Here is a 12,266-nt window from a genome sequence, read left to right on the forward strand (position 1 = left end):
TACTGCATGGAGCACTGGTTGTTATACACAAACAGTGAATCATGGAACACTACATCAAAAACTAATGATATAATGTATGGTGATTAACATAACATAATAATAATAATAAAAAAAAGACATTCAAATTCACTACCTACTGCAAGAAGCCAAAGGCTAGCCTCATGAATAAACCCAAGTTAGGGTGTTTTATTTCAGTGGAGGGCTGGGCAGGGAACAAGAATCAGCATCCTTTTTGTTCTTTTCCTATTTGGGTAATCTTCTTGAAACAGTTTAGTAAGATGGTTAAGAAATGTGAGCTTCCAGAGTTTAAATTCTGGTTCTGCCTCTGCCTAGCTCTGTGATCTTGAGCAAATTAAACCCTATAAACCTCTATTAACTCACTCCTTAAGTGGGACAAGAACAGTAACCTCCTAAGTTTGCTTCAAGGATCATGTAATAGGTGCAAAGTCTCTACAGCTGTGCCTGGCACACAATAGGGAGGCAATGAATATTAGCTACTACTAGTTATTCTAACGAAGGAGCATGTGTTCCATCAGCTTCATTTCTAGCTAGGCTACATTGTAGAGAACACTAAGTGAGGTGAGCTCATAGGCCTTGATTCAAAGCAGCCCTTTGGTGTGGAACTACCTATAGCCACCCTAAGTGTAAATCAAAAACTGAATCTCAGAGGTTACGTTCAATGCAAGGAAAAGCCACTCACGAGAGAGAAGACACAGGGTTTGGACAAATGCCAAGAGCGGTGTTTCTCAGCTGCTTCCAAGCCATCTTTCCCAGCCTCTTACGAGAGTCCAAAGTACCTTCTAACTTCACACTGTAGTTTTGTCCATTAGCACAGAGACAAATCAACACTCTTCCCCTAACTAACCAAGAGCACGAATAGAGAAGTGACTTACCTTCCCTTAGACACCAACATTCTTCCCTTTTTGTCTATTTCTCTTATTAAGCCAGTGAAATTAATCAGAGCCACAGTCTACGCCAAGTGATGCTGTCCTGCTCAGGAAGGGAGGACAGGAGAGAACACTCTCCTTCATGGAGCCACTTCCTCCATATCTTCTCTTACCCTCTCTTTCTCCATATGCTCTTGGTGTCAAAGAGATGGCCCCTTCATCCCCTCAGGGCTTTTATGAATGCCTCTCTGTTGTGGCCTCCAGAAGCAGTGAAAACAGGTCAGGACATTAATTACATTAGCCCCAACGCCACAGTCAGCCCCACTTCTCTTTCTCATCTTGGATCCCGCTCTGCTATGCTATCCAACCAGGCAGGGTGAACAATGAGCACCAGATGAAAATATGGCCCAAATAATATGCCAGCCCTATAAAACTCATGAAATTTACTGGGCCACCTTATAAAAGTTAACAGTACAAACGTTCTCCCATTATCAATTCAATCTGTTGCTCCCGCAGAGAAATTTCAGTCCAAAATGCTGCCCTACCCTATTTCCTTTTACTGACTCAGTTACAGACAGAAGAGGTGGTATTTGGGCCTTCCGGTGGAATCTGGGATTCTTCGTCAGCAGCTGCGCCCTGGGCCGTCTGCCAATATAATCGGAGTAGAGCCTTAGCACCTCCAAAGTTTGATTATTTCAACCCTCAGACTCTCATTTCCTTCTTTTCTAAAATACCTAAGGGTCAACGGAACACATGAGAATATCACAGCACCAGCCTTAATCCCACAGAATTCAGAAGCACAAACAAATTCCCAGTAAGAATCTAAACATCAGTTTCCATCTGAGGGCAGTTCCCAAGCAGAGGATTGCACTTCCCAGAGCCCAACACGTTACACTCCAGATGCTTGTTGCTAGTGCCAACTACAGACCATTGTAAAGATTTGGTGTTATCCAGGTCTGCAAAGGAACAAAAGCAGAAAAAGACCTCCGTCTTCCTTTTGATTTCAGGATGCCAGTGAACTCGTACCGAAGGTTAGAATTCAGGTCTTGGGAAGTCAAGTTCACAGGGAGAGAGAAATCCTGTAGGGAGACGTGAATTGTGCCACTGTGTGCTCATTGCCATGTTTTGCCTGCACAACCGAGCTTATATACACAAATGGCGACTTAAAAAGATGAAGGATGTTCTACTGCACTCCTCGCACTCTGCTGTTGCCAAGAGTAATCAGCAGTGAAAAGATAAAGCCATCAGTATTTGAATTTAAATGTTAAAATAATAATAAATCTTATGGTCTCCCTAAGGTTAGTTTATAATAAAAATAACTTCTTGATCCTGGAAAACTTATCTGGTTTCTGTCTTCCTTTCATTCTCCACTTAATGACTGAAGTTACTATTTCCATGGTGGTCTCCAAACCACACTTGGTTTCTATGTAGATTGGCATGTCACTTCCAACAATTTCACCAGCTGCCTTTTCCTCTCCAGGGGATATGATTAAAATATTAATCCAGTTTCTGGAATAATCTAGCAAGAAAGTTATATAAATCAATCTCCACACAGCAGTTTAGTTGCTCTGAAAGAGGTAACATGTCCTCCCTTCTGTTATCCCACCACAAGAAAGCTTCTAGCAAAGCAGATAAAAATATTTTTACCTCCTTGACCCTCGACCGCTTCCTGATTTCTCAGACCTGAAAATGGGAAATCGCAAGCCCGAGCCCAAAATGTAGGTTTCCAAATGAGAAGAGATGAGTTGGAGGAAGACATAGGGGATCATCTACGTCGTGCTCCCTCGGCTGCCCCACTGTCTAGCAGTGAGGCCTTAGCAAAAGTGCCTGTAGACCGGGGGTCTGTTTGGTCCAGGAAAGCTGATGGTGTTCTCTCGGGAGTGCGAAGTCACCCGTTCGTCCTGCTTACTGGAAACCATCCAGAACTGCAAATCCATCAGTCAGCAAGCATTTACTGAAACCGCCTCTGGGCCTAGCATTGGGCTAAATCCTTGCTTTGGAGGAGCTTGCAATCTAATTACTATAATTAGAGACCAATTGCGATTTAACTATGTGACACTAAGTAGGAGTTTTGAAGAAAATGATCACTGTGGGCTGGAGTCGTTGGAAAAGATTTCATGGAGAACGCAGGACTTTGAAGGGAAGAGTAAAATCATGCTAGAGGCTTATGAGGTTGAGAAAGTGTGCTTAGGATAAAAGAACACCGTGTGGTGTCGCAGGCTTACCTGAGGAGGAGACGCCCCGAAGCAGGTGGCCATGCTGCGCTCCCCTTGGAGTCCCGCCAGCATAACGTCTCACTGACAAGACAGCATTTCTCCCAGGTCGAGAAAAAATGTAATCTTTCCTGAAAGTGTTTAGCATTTGAATGCGGGCAGTGACATTGCCCCTATAAAAATCAAGCTGACATCCTTAATTTCTTTAGCCCTCCAATAGAGAAATGTCATTGAAAGAAATGACTTTCTACCCTTGCCAGTGCAGGCGGGATTAAAAGCCAGAAGCACTTCCATGTGAAGTCAGGATTGCTGGTGGAGTGACAGGGCTTCTTCCAAAGGGCACGGACAGCCGAGAAAGATCACTGGTAATACCTCCTAGGATTAGGATTACAACAGGCAAGCAGTAGAATTCTGTCCCATTAATTTAGAAAAGGCCTACTGTAGGTTTCAGTCTGAGTAGTTGATAAAAATGGTACTACTTTGTTTTATTATTTCCCCTTAATTATTAACTTGGCATGCATCTGCGTATTTTACTTGAACTCTGAGCATTACAGGACCAACGCTTCTCTGGAGGAACGATCCAGTTTATCCAGCTCTCCCCGCCATCAACAACAGAACGGGTGGGCCGGGGTGCAAGCATTTTTCAACGTGGCAAACCTGACTTTCTAAAGGAAAAACTGCCAAGGCCCCATTTTCCCCTTCACGTTTAGCTAAATTGCTGACTGGATCAACTAGCGTAGTGGGGTAATTGTGAAAGCTCAACTGTAATTATTATGTAAAACGGAGATGTACCTTTATTTCAGTTTCTCCTTTTGTAAGTTGTTTTTTTTTCCTTTAATGGAGGAAGAACAAGCTTCTCTCATTCCACGTATCATTTGCAGATCAGGTTTTCAAAGCGCACAGAGGTCTTGCTGAAACCTATGTTTCTGAATTGTTTGTCCACACTTCGGCCTAAGGAACCCACAGCAGAGTGGGCTGTGGTAGAAAGGAGCGCAGGGCTTTCTGAGGGCACTGGAAGGCCAGGGAAAGGCAGTGCCATGTTCCCTGGGCTGTGAGGAACCCAGTCCACTGTGCACCACACACAGACCCTGGCGGAAGCCTGGACTCCACCACTCAGTCCCCCAGTCCTCGATTGTGCATGATCCCGTCAGAAGGTCGCAGTTCTGCGGATAGGCTGCAGGCTCCGAGAAGCTGCTTCTCAGCCACCGCCATCCGGGAATTGTGTTTGTTTCACTGACCCCAAGCCTAGGACGCTTCCAGAGCAGCAACTCCAGCGCTTTCCAGCACACATACGTGATGAGTGGTGTGCCTGTGTGGACACACACCCATGGGCGTTCCCAGGATCCTGCACAATCCCCTGGATGCTGGCTCTAACCGCACCCCTTGTCCGAAACGGGAAAGCATGGCAGAATGTTGGACGAGAGAGAATCCTAGGGGAAGGCTCAAATCTGCTCTAAGGTATGCTTTGAATAAAAATAAATTAATTCATAGATGTCAGCCCATTATTAAGAACAAAATGAAACATTTTCACAGAGTTGCGACATCATGTTGACAATGGCTGCCTTTGACATCAAGCTGCCTGGGATACCGAGCATCGGTGTCACACGAGTCAGCTGCAGCTGGTCAGTCCCCAGGGAGGGCTACCCTGACCGGCAGCCACCAAGGAGGCCAGCTGCCGTCACGCTGCCCTCTCTCGACAGAGAAGGGACCGACACCTACGACTGTATGGACTGATAGAGAGCTCCCACTCTGGGGACACCTGTCTGAATTCGAATCCTGACTTCACATTTTCTCCTCTTCCCTGGATGTTTCACAAGTACTTCAGTTCTCCTCCTCCTGAAGTAGATGGTAGATTACATCTCCTGCCACCTTGACGTTAGGCACGGCTATGTGACTTATGTGAGCAGAAATGACCTGTCACTTAGGGGCAAAAGCCAGTAAGCACTCCTTACTCAAGAGGGGTCCCTGCTCCCATATAGGAATCCCCTGGAAGCTTTCTAGAAATGCCCAAGGGCAGGCCCATCCCAGACCTCTGGAATCACAATGTGCATTTAATGAGCCCCTTGAGCAATTCATATGCACATTCAAGTAGGTGAAGCCCTGATCTAAGACACTGAGCCTTATTCACCATCTTCTCTCGTCCCTGCCACAGTGACTGATGGTGTTCCAGACGGTGCAGTTTAACCTAAACCCCTGGCCTGACCTGAGGTGGACAAGAAGTGAAGCATGAAGTAATTAAAACTTTGTTCTAAGGCACGAAAACCTGAGGGCTATTACCTTGGCATAACCCAGCTGATTCGGCTGACACCGTCACTTAGTACTCTGCATCCCTGGGCAAGATATTTCATCTCCCTGGGCCTCAGTTTCCCTGATGTAAAAAGGGAGATGGTAACAGTACGAGGATTAACAAGGTAACATATGAATAGAACCTGGCAAGTTCGACGTGAATATTAGCTTCTAATATTGACATACTCCGTCCCCCCACAGCTCAAATCTTGCCGAGTGATGTGTAATTCTAGTCTTCTTACCACAGTGACTGTCATGTCAGAACCTTTGTCCCTGGCAAGGCCCCACCCCAAAACACACATACTCCAGGAATGAGTGGGAAATCGCACATCAGAAAGAAATGAAAAATTACCCCTTCTTGGGAAAAAAGTGGATCTTACGACAAGTCGCCCAAGCATCCCTTCCCTGGGTGTTCACATGATGGTCATCTTCTACTCTAGCACCTCCTACTATGCTGTTCCTCACCCTCCCACCTACCTTCCAAACCCCACCAGCCTGTCCGGGCACAGCAGGTATCTTCCTTCTCCATAAGTCTCCTTCAAATCCTGCTTTACTATGCAACTTAGAACTTACTTGTTTTTTTGTTTTTTGCTTTGTTTTTGCAACTTAAAATTTAGACATAGTATTTGTCTGTTACATGTAAGGCTTTGTCCTGAACTCAATGCTGGGTAAAAAAAACCAAAATTCCTAATAAATGTTTATTTTTGGTCTTTTCTTCAAACTCAGTGTATGTAATTCTAGCACCAAAGGATTATCAAACCGTTACAGGGAGAACTGGGGGAGGCACAGTGATGGGGATGGGATGGAGACAGTTTCTGTTTGAGTCCTGGTTTTCAAAAGGGTCCAACAGATTTCTGACATTAGAGTAACTTCTTACAGATGATAAATACTTGATAAAATATTTTATGTGAAAATCATAAATAAAATATTTTTATTCTTACTGAAATAAATGGATAAATGATCTTTTCTCCTTGCCTCTTAAAAGTGTATGTAAGGAAACAAAATATTCTAAGCCAGAATAAATATTTTAGGAGCTTGGATTTCTCTTTTGTATTTATAAACTGACTTCAAAAAAAAAAAAAAAAAACATGGAACTAAAGCAATTTACCACCACTGCCCAATGAGCCACACTCTTCAGTTCCAACGTCCTAGAACTTCAACAAGCACCTTAGAGATCAAACTTCAACATTTTATATTCTCTAGACCAAGGGGGAGCAAACACTGTCCTGAAGAGCCAGACATGAAATATTTTGGGCTTTGGGAGCCACTGGTCTCTGTCACCACCACTTGACCCACTGTAGAAGCATGGGGCAGCTCCAGACCACATGAAAATGGGCATGCTACGCTTCAATAAAGCAATTTGTGGACACTGAAATTTAAATTTCATACAATGTTCACAGGTCACTAAAATCTTTTGATTTTTTTTCAACCACTTCAAAACATAAAACCATTTTTAACTTGTTAGTGGTATTAAAAGAGGCAGCAGGCTGGGCTTGGCCCACGGGCCAGATTTTGCTGACTCCTGTTCTAGACTCACAAGTTCATGCTTCTTCAGCCAGACGACAAACTCTCCTAATAGTCATGGACACGTGGTGTTTAGCTCAATATTCACTTAAAAATCAGGTGTGAAATAATCCCATGAGCCTCTTTTTTATTAGCTCAACTTGAAAAAACAGAAGATCCTAAAGATGTCAAACTTTCACCAGAACTTATGCCAGGCTTACCCATAAAAATAACGTCACCCATCACCCTTTTCTTCACCACACACAATTAACAATTTACGAAGTAAAAAATAGTTGGCAGTTGTCTTCATAGATGAAGTCAGTGTAGTCTCATTCCTTTGCCAAAAGGCAGAGAAACCAGTTCTTGATGCCTCTTCTCCCCAAGGCTATTCAAGGCCAGTTGATGCAGAAAGACTGTGAAGGACAAGCTTTGGCTTCAACGTGGATTTTTAACCAGGAACTTTACTACTTTAAAAAAATTTTTAATGATTTTTTTTTTTTAAAGAGCCTTGGTTTTTGCTATTTTTACTGAGACTCATTTTAAAAGCGGCTGTGCTTAAAACATTTTAGGTCTAGATGTCTCTATGGAAACCCAAGAGAACTCCACTTTTATGGCCAATGACTACCTACCTAGATTATACGTCCTACTGGATCACTATGGGCCATCTGTGATACCAGAAACATCTCAGACCTATTTTTCCAAAACTCTCTCTTATCAGATATAATTAAATTGATGTGTTAGTTTTGCTGAGGAGATCAGGAGAGAAAGAACTTATTTGAGGCTTTCTTTTCATTTTTATTAAGACATCCCTGTTTAAAATATTCTTTTTTTTTTTTAAAGATTTTATTTATTTATTTGACAGAGGGAGACACAGCGAAAGAGGGAACACAAGCAGAGGGAGTGGGAGAGGGAGAAGCAGGCTTCCCGCAGAGCAGGGAGCCCGATGCGGGGCTCAATCCCAGGACCCTGGGATCATGACCTGAGCTGAAGGCAGACACTTAACCATCTGAGCCACCCAGGCGCCCCAAAATATTCTTATTACAAAAAAGAATTTTGTAAATTTTGGCAGACATAATAAAAGAGGAAGAATACAATCAAATAACCTAACAGTTGCTCTAAAATTTATTATCGCTGATTTTTTCCTCCTCCTTTCCACTAATGTCAAATACATTTTCCTTTAAAAATTTAAGTTTCTCTCCCCAGATTGTTTATTCATTGCAAAGGAGAAAAAAAAAAAAAAACAATGATTATATAGTACAGAAGTCAGGAGATCAAAATTAACTGGGTGACCAAAATTAACATCACCAGTGAGGAATTGATGGCCTTTGGGTGCCTTCAGATTTGATATTCTCAGAATATAACATCACCTAAAATGCATAATCTGAATATGATCATGAGAAAACACCATTATTAAAAAAAGTGAAAAGTTGGGCACCTGTGGGGCTTGGACAGTTAACCATGGGACTCTTGATTTCAGCTCAGGTCATGATCTCAGGGTCCTGGGATGGAGCCCCATGTCCGGCTCAGTGGGGAGTCTGTTGAGGATTCTCTTCCCCTCTCTCTCTGCCCCTCCCCCTGCTTGTGTGCACATATTCACGTGCACTCTCTCTCTCTCTCAAATAAATAAATCTTTTTAAAAATTTTTAAAAAAGAGTAAAGTTGAGTGGGGTCAGAATGATTAAAAAAATGTCAATGTCATAAAAGGCAAAGAGAAGCTCTGGAAATGTTCTAGATTAAAATAAGCTAAAGAGGGGCGCCTGGGTGGCTCAGTTGGTTAAGTCTCTGCCTTTGGCTCAGGTCATGATCCCAGAGTCCTGGGATGGAGTCTGGGATTGAGCCCTGGGTGGGGCTCCCTGCTCAGCAGGGAGTCTGCTTCTCCCTTTCCCTCTGGCTCTCCCCCTGCTTTGCTCTCTCTCTCAGATAAATAAAATCTTTCAAAAAATAAAATAAAATAAGCTAAAGATGCATGACAACTAAATAAGATATCTGTCCTTAGAATATTCCAATATTGTGGAGCGGGTGGGGAAAATTCTCTAAAGGACATTATGGGTGACAATATTAGAATACAAACAGTATATTAGATAAAAATATTTTTAAAAAGATAAAAGTAGGGCGCCTGGGTGGCTCAGTTGGTTAAGCGACTGCCTTCGGCTCGGGTCATGTTCCTGGAGTCCCAGGATCGAGTCCCACATCGGGCTCCCTGCTCAGCTGGGGGTCTGCTTCTCCCTCTGACCCTCTTCCCTCTCGTGCTCTCTGTCTCTCATTCTCTCTCTCAAATAAATAAATAAAATCTTTAAAATAAATAAATAAATAAAAGTATTGTACTAATGTTACATATATTGAAGCCAATAACTGTATTGTGATTATATAAGAGAATATCCCATGCTTAGGAAATACAGAAACATTTCAGGGCAAAGGGCCATGATGTGTGATGTGTGTAACTTTCTACCAAATGGTTCAGAAGAACAATTATATAAATTCATACATACATACAGATAGGGAGAGAGAAAATAAACAGAGCAAATGATAAAGCTAAAGGTGTAAACTGTTAATAAATTAAACTTGTAAGTTTGAAATTATTTGCAAATAGAAAGGTTACAGAAAAATTAACAGTTCTTGCCAGGGCACCTGAGTGGCTCAGTCATTAAGCGTCTGCCTTTGGTTCAGGTCATGATCCCAGGGTCCTGGGATCAAGCCCTACATCGGGCTCTCTGCTCAGCGAAAAGTCTGCTTCTCCCTCTGTCCCTCCCCTGCTTGGGCATGCTCTCTCTCTCTCTCTCAAATAAATAAATAAAATCTTTAAAAAAAAGAAAAGAAAAATTAACAGTTCTTTCCTACATTGGCATTTTTGGCTATCTATTTTCCCTCCATAATATTCCAAATGCAACACAGGAAGAGATGCTTGTGCCAAGTAAGAAGAAAGTGAAAAGATATTTTAACATAATCTTTTATCAGTGATTGAAGCCTGCCAAAGCATTACACACTATCCATCCTCAGCCGAGTCCATGGCAAAGACCAGCAAACACTGGATACTCTAGCAACTTAAATGCAATCATTTCCTACTAATTCCTCCAAACAGGGCTGTGATTCTAAAACCTTTTCACATCCCACAACTTCCAGAATCATCCCATGCACAAAACAAGTCTCTCAGCTGTCTCTCAGACAGGCACTCTCAATGTCAATCAATTGGATTCAATCTGAACTGGAGCATCCTAGTATTTTAAGCCATGTCTAGGTAGCTAGAGAACGTGGAACTCAGGGAGCAGGATTTGCTCATCATACATCCACGGCTCGCCGTCAGAATCCCGTAGCCTCAATGTCTATGCCCTCACGAGGCTCCTATATCGGCACGAGAGGTGCCGACCTCCAATCTGCCATATGCCATCTGACCTAATTTTTTCCCCAAAAGCAGAAGAGGAAACTCTGCCTAAGACCAAAACTATGGGAGAGACTTTTCTCTAAGTCAATCACTGGAGACAGAACCAAAAAGGTCATAACCAAAATTAAAATTTTCAGCCATGCTGAGGAATTAGGAATTACCCATTCTCCAAAACATAGCAGAGACAGAACATATGTATATCGGTAAGTCTTTTCTATCCTTCCTGGTTTCGTTTTATTACTTTCTTGACACTTTTCATATTGACAATCTATAAGCTAAAATACCCATATACTACTTTTTGCTTTGACTTTTTATCCTAGCTATTCCCCCTTATTATTCATTTTTCTCCAAACTTCAATCATAATCTTATTTAACAAATGTTTACCAAGAACCTACTTGACAAAGATGCATTAACCAGACCTACTGGTCCTTACTGGCAGCGGAGGAAAGAATCCAGGTTTTCTGTCTACAAATAATGCCGGAGAAAACGATGATATGAAGACGGTAAGTGCACTGAGGTCAGCTTGCAGAGAAGCATAAGGAGCCAGAAATGAATTATGACCAACTGCAAAAAGGAATAAACTAGTCAAAGCACTAAAATTTAATGAAGACATAATTTTTTAAAGTAGGTAAAACTGAAAAGAAGTTACATGTAACATTATTACAGATTTAAAAGTATGCATATTCTTCTCCATAAAATTTCTCAAATGCAGTTAAAAACACACATGTACAAAACCAAGCAATTATAAGTCCTCTGAAGCATGTAACTGTGATTAGCTGCTACTCTCAGCAATATAAAAATACTTTCACCACAATTACATTCCAGCCTGTAATGTAATTCAAAACAAACAAGTCAGACATCGCTCAAATGGCAGAAACAACAAATACAGATGCTTTGCATCAAGGAAATGAATCCACTGAAGAAATGCAACAGGGGCCCGGAGCTGGGCTTCTGGTGGAACAGTGAGGCCCCCTTCTGGGCAGATGCAGCGAACCCAGTGTGGCTCTGCAAGGCTGTTCTCTCACTTACTGCTGCAGTCAGAAAGCTGAGTCTCTGGGACTTCCTGCTGCAGAGACCCTTTCCAGGGTTGTGTGCACATTTTTAAATTTTAGATGTTAATTCTAAATCTGGACTTTTATAAAAATAAATAACAACTTGATTTCAGATTAAATGAACCAGTGTATTTAACTGTGCAACACTGGCAGTCCCAACCCCAAATGCCACATCCATCCCCTTTTCCCTGTTCTTTTTCTTATTGCCATAATTCTTAACATCTTCTAAAATACTATATAATCTATAAGGTGTAGTATCTGTCTCCCCCTGCTAGAATAGCAGCACCATGTTCTGTTCATGGATTCGATGAACAAACGGAGCCGGGCGTAGTACAGGGGCTCAATAATAAAGAAGGAATTGTCTCAGTTATGCTTCTATCTTTTATTTTTAAGAAAATATTCATCTTCATCTTCAAAGAAAGCATAAGTACGGTTTTATTATAGCTATATGCTATGATTTAAAAACGATGCGCAAGTACTTGTTTTAAAAATATGCATTTTCTCTAACTGCTTTATAAAAACAAAAAAAAAACACAAAAAAACCAAAACCGAACAAACAAACAAAAACGTGTTCTGAGGAGCACGCATTCATAGTCTAGATGTACACAACTCCTATACAGATTCCAAGGAAGTCACGGGCCCTCAACCCCTGGGAGAACAGAGTGGCTACAAAGAATAGAGGATCCGATTCTGAAAAGCAGGTGTCCACGGTGTGGCGCACTCCAGCCTGGACACACGCCCGCTAACTGGGTCCGGATGCACATTCGCTGAAACAGCACTTTCCTGGCCTAGGCACAGTGATTTTGGCAAGAAGGTTACGTGCTGCTTACTAATTTCTAAAACCTCGATCTTTATTTTTTTTCCCCCTTCTTAAAATGTTCTTTAAGCTTATGGAAAAGCTAATCATTGTTTATAATTGGGAGACTTTTAAAAAGTGCTAATTTG

The 12,266-nt window shown here is 42.1% G+C and overlaps 2 long non-coding RNA genes across 2 annotated transcripts; one reads left to right on the forward strand and one right to left on the reverse strand.

The window, feature by feature from the left end:
* The first annotated feature begins 6 nt into the window (after positions 1-6).
* On the forward strand, positions 7-6,048 carry LOC145723126 (uncharacterized). Its single transcript, XR_014147982.1, has 2 exons — positions 7-4,558; positions 5,253-6,048. It is a non-coding gene; the product is annotated as an uncharacterized LOC145723126 (long non-coding RNA).
* Positions 6,049-7,020: 972 nt separating this feature from the next.
* LOC145723125 (uncharacterized) lies at positions 7,021-12,260 on the reverse strand. The gene is made up of 2 exons (XR_014147981.1): positions 9,215-12,260; positions 7,021-9,005 (listed from the first exon to the last, which is right to left on the reverse strand). It is a non-coding gene; the product is annotated as an uncharacterized LOC145723125 (long non-coding RNA).
* Positions 12,261-12,266: the final 6 nt, after the last annotated feature.

The sequence above is a fragment of the Leptonychotes weddellii genome, chromosome 8, assembly GCF_054177405.1.
Source record: "Leptonychotes weddellii isolate Sample4059 chromosome 8, ASM5417740v2, whole genome shotgun sequence".
NCBI classification, from domain to species: domain Eukaryota; kingdom Metazoa; phylum Chordata; class Mammalia; order Carnivora; family Phocidae; genus Leptonychotes; species Leptonychotes weddellii.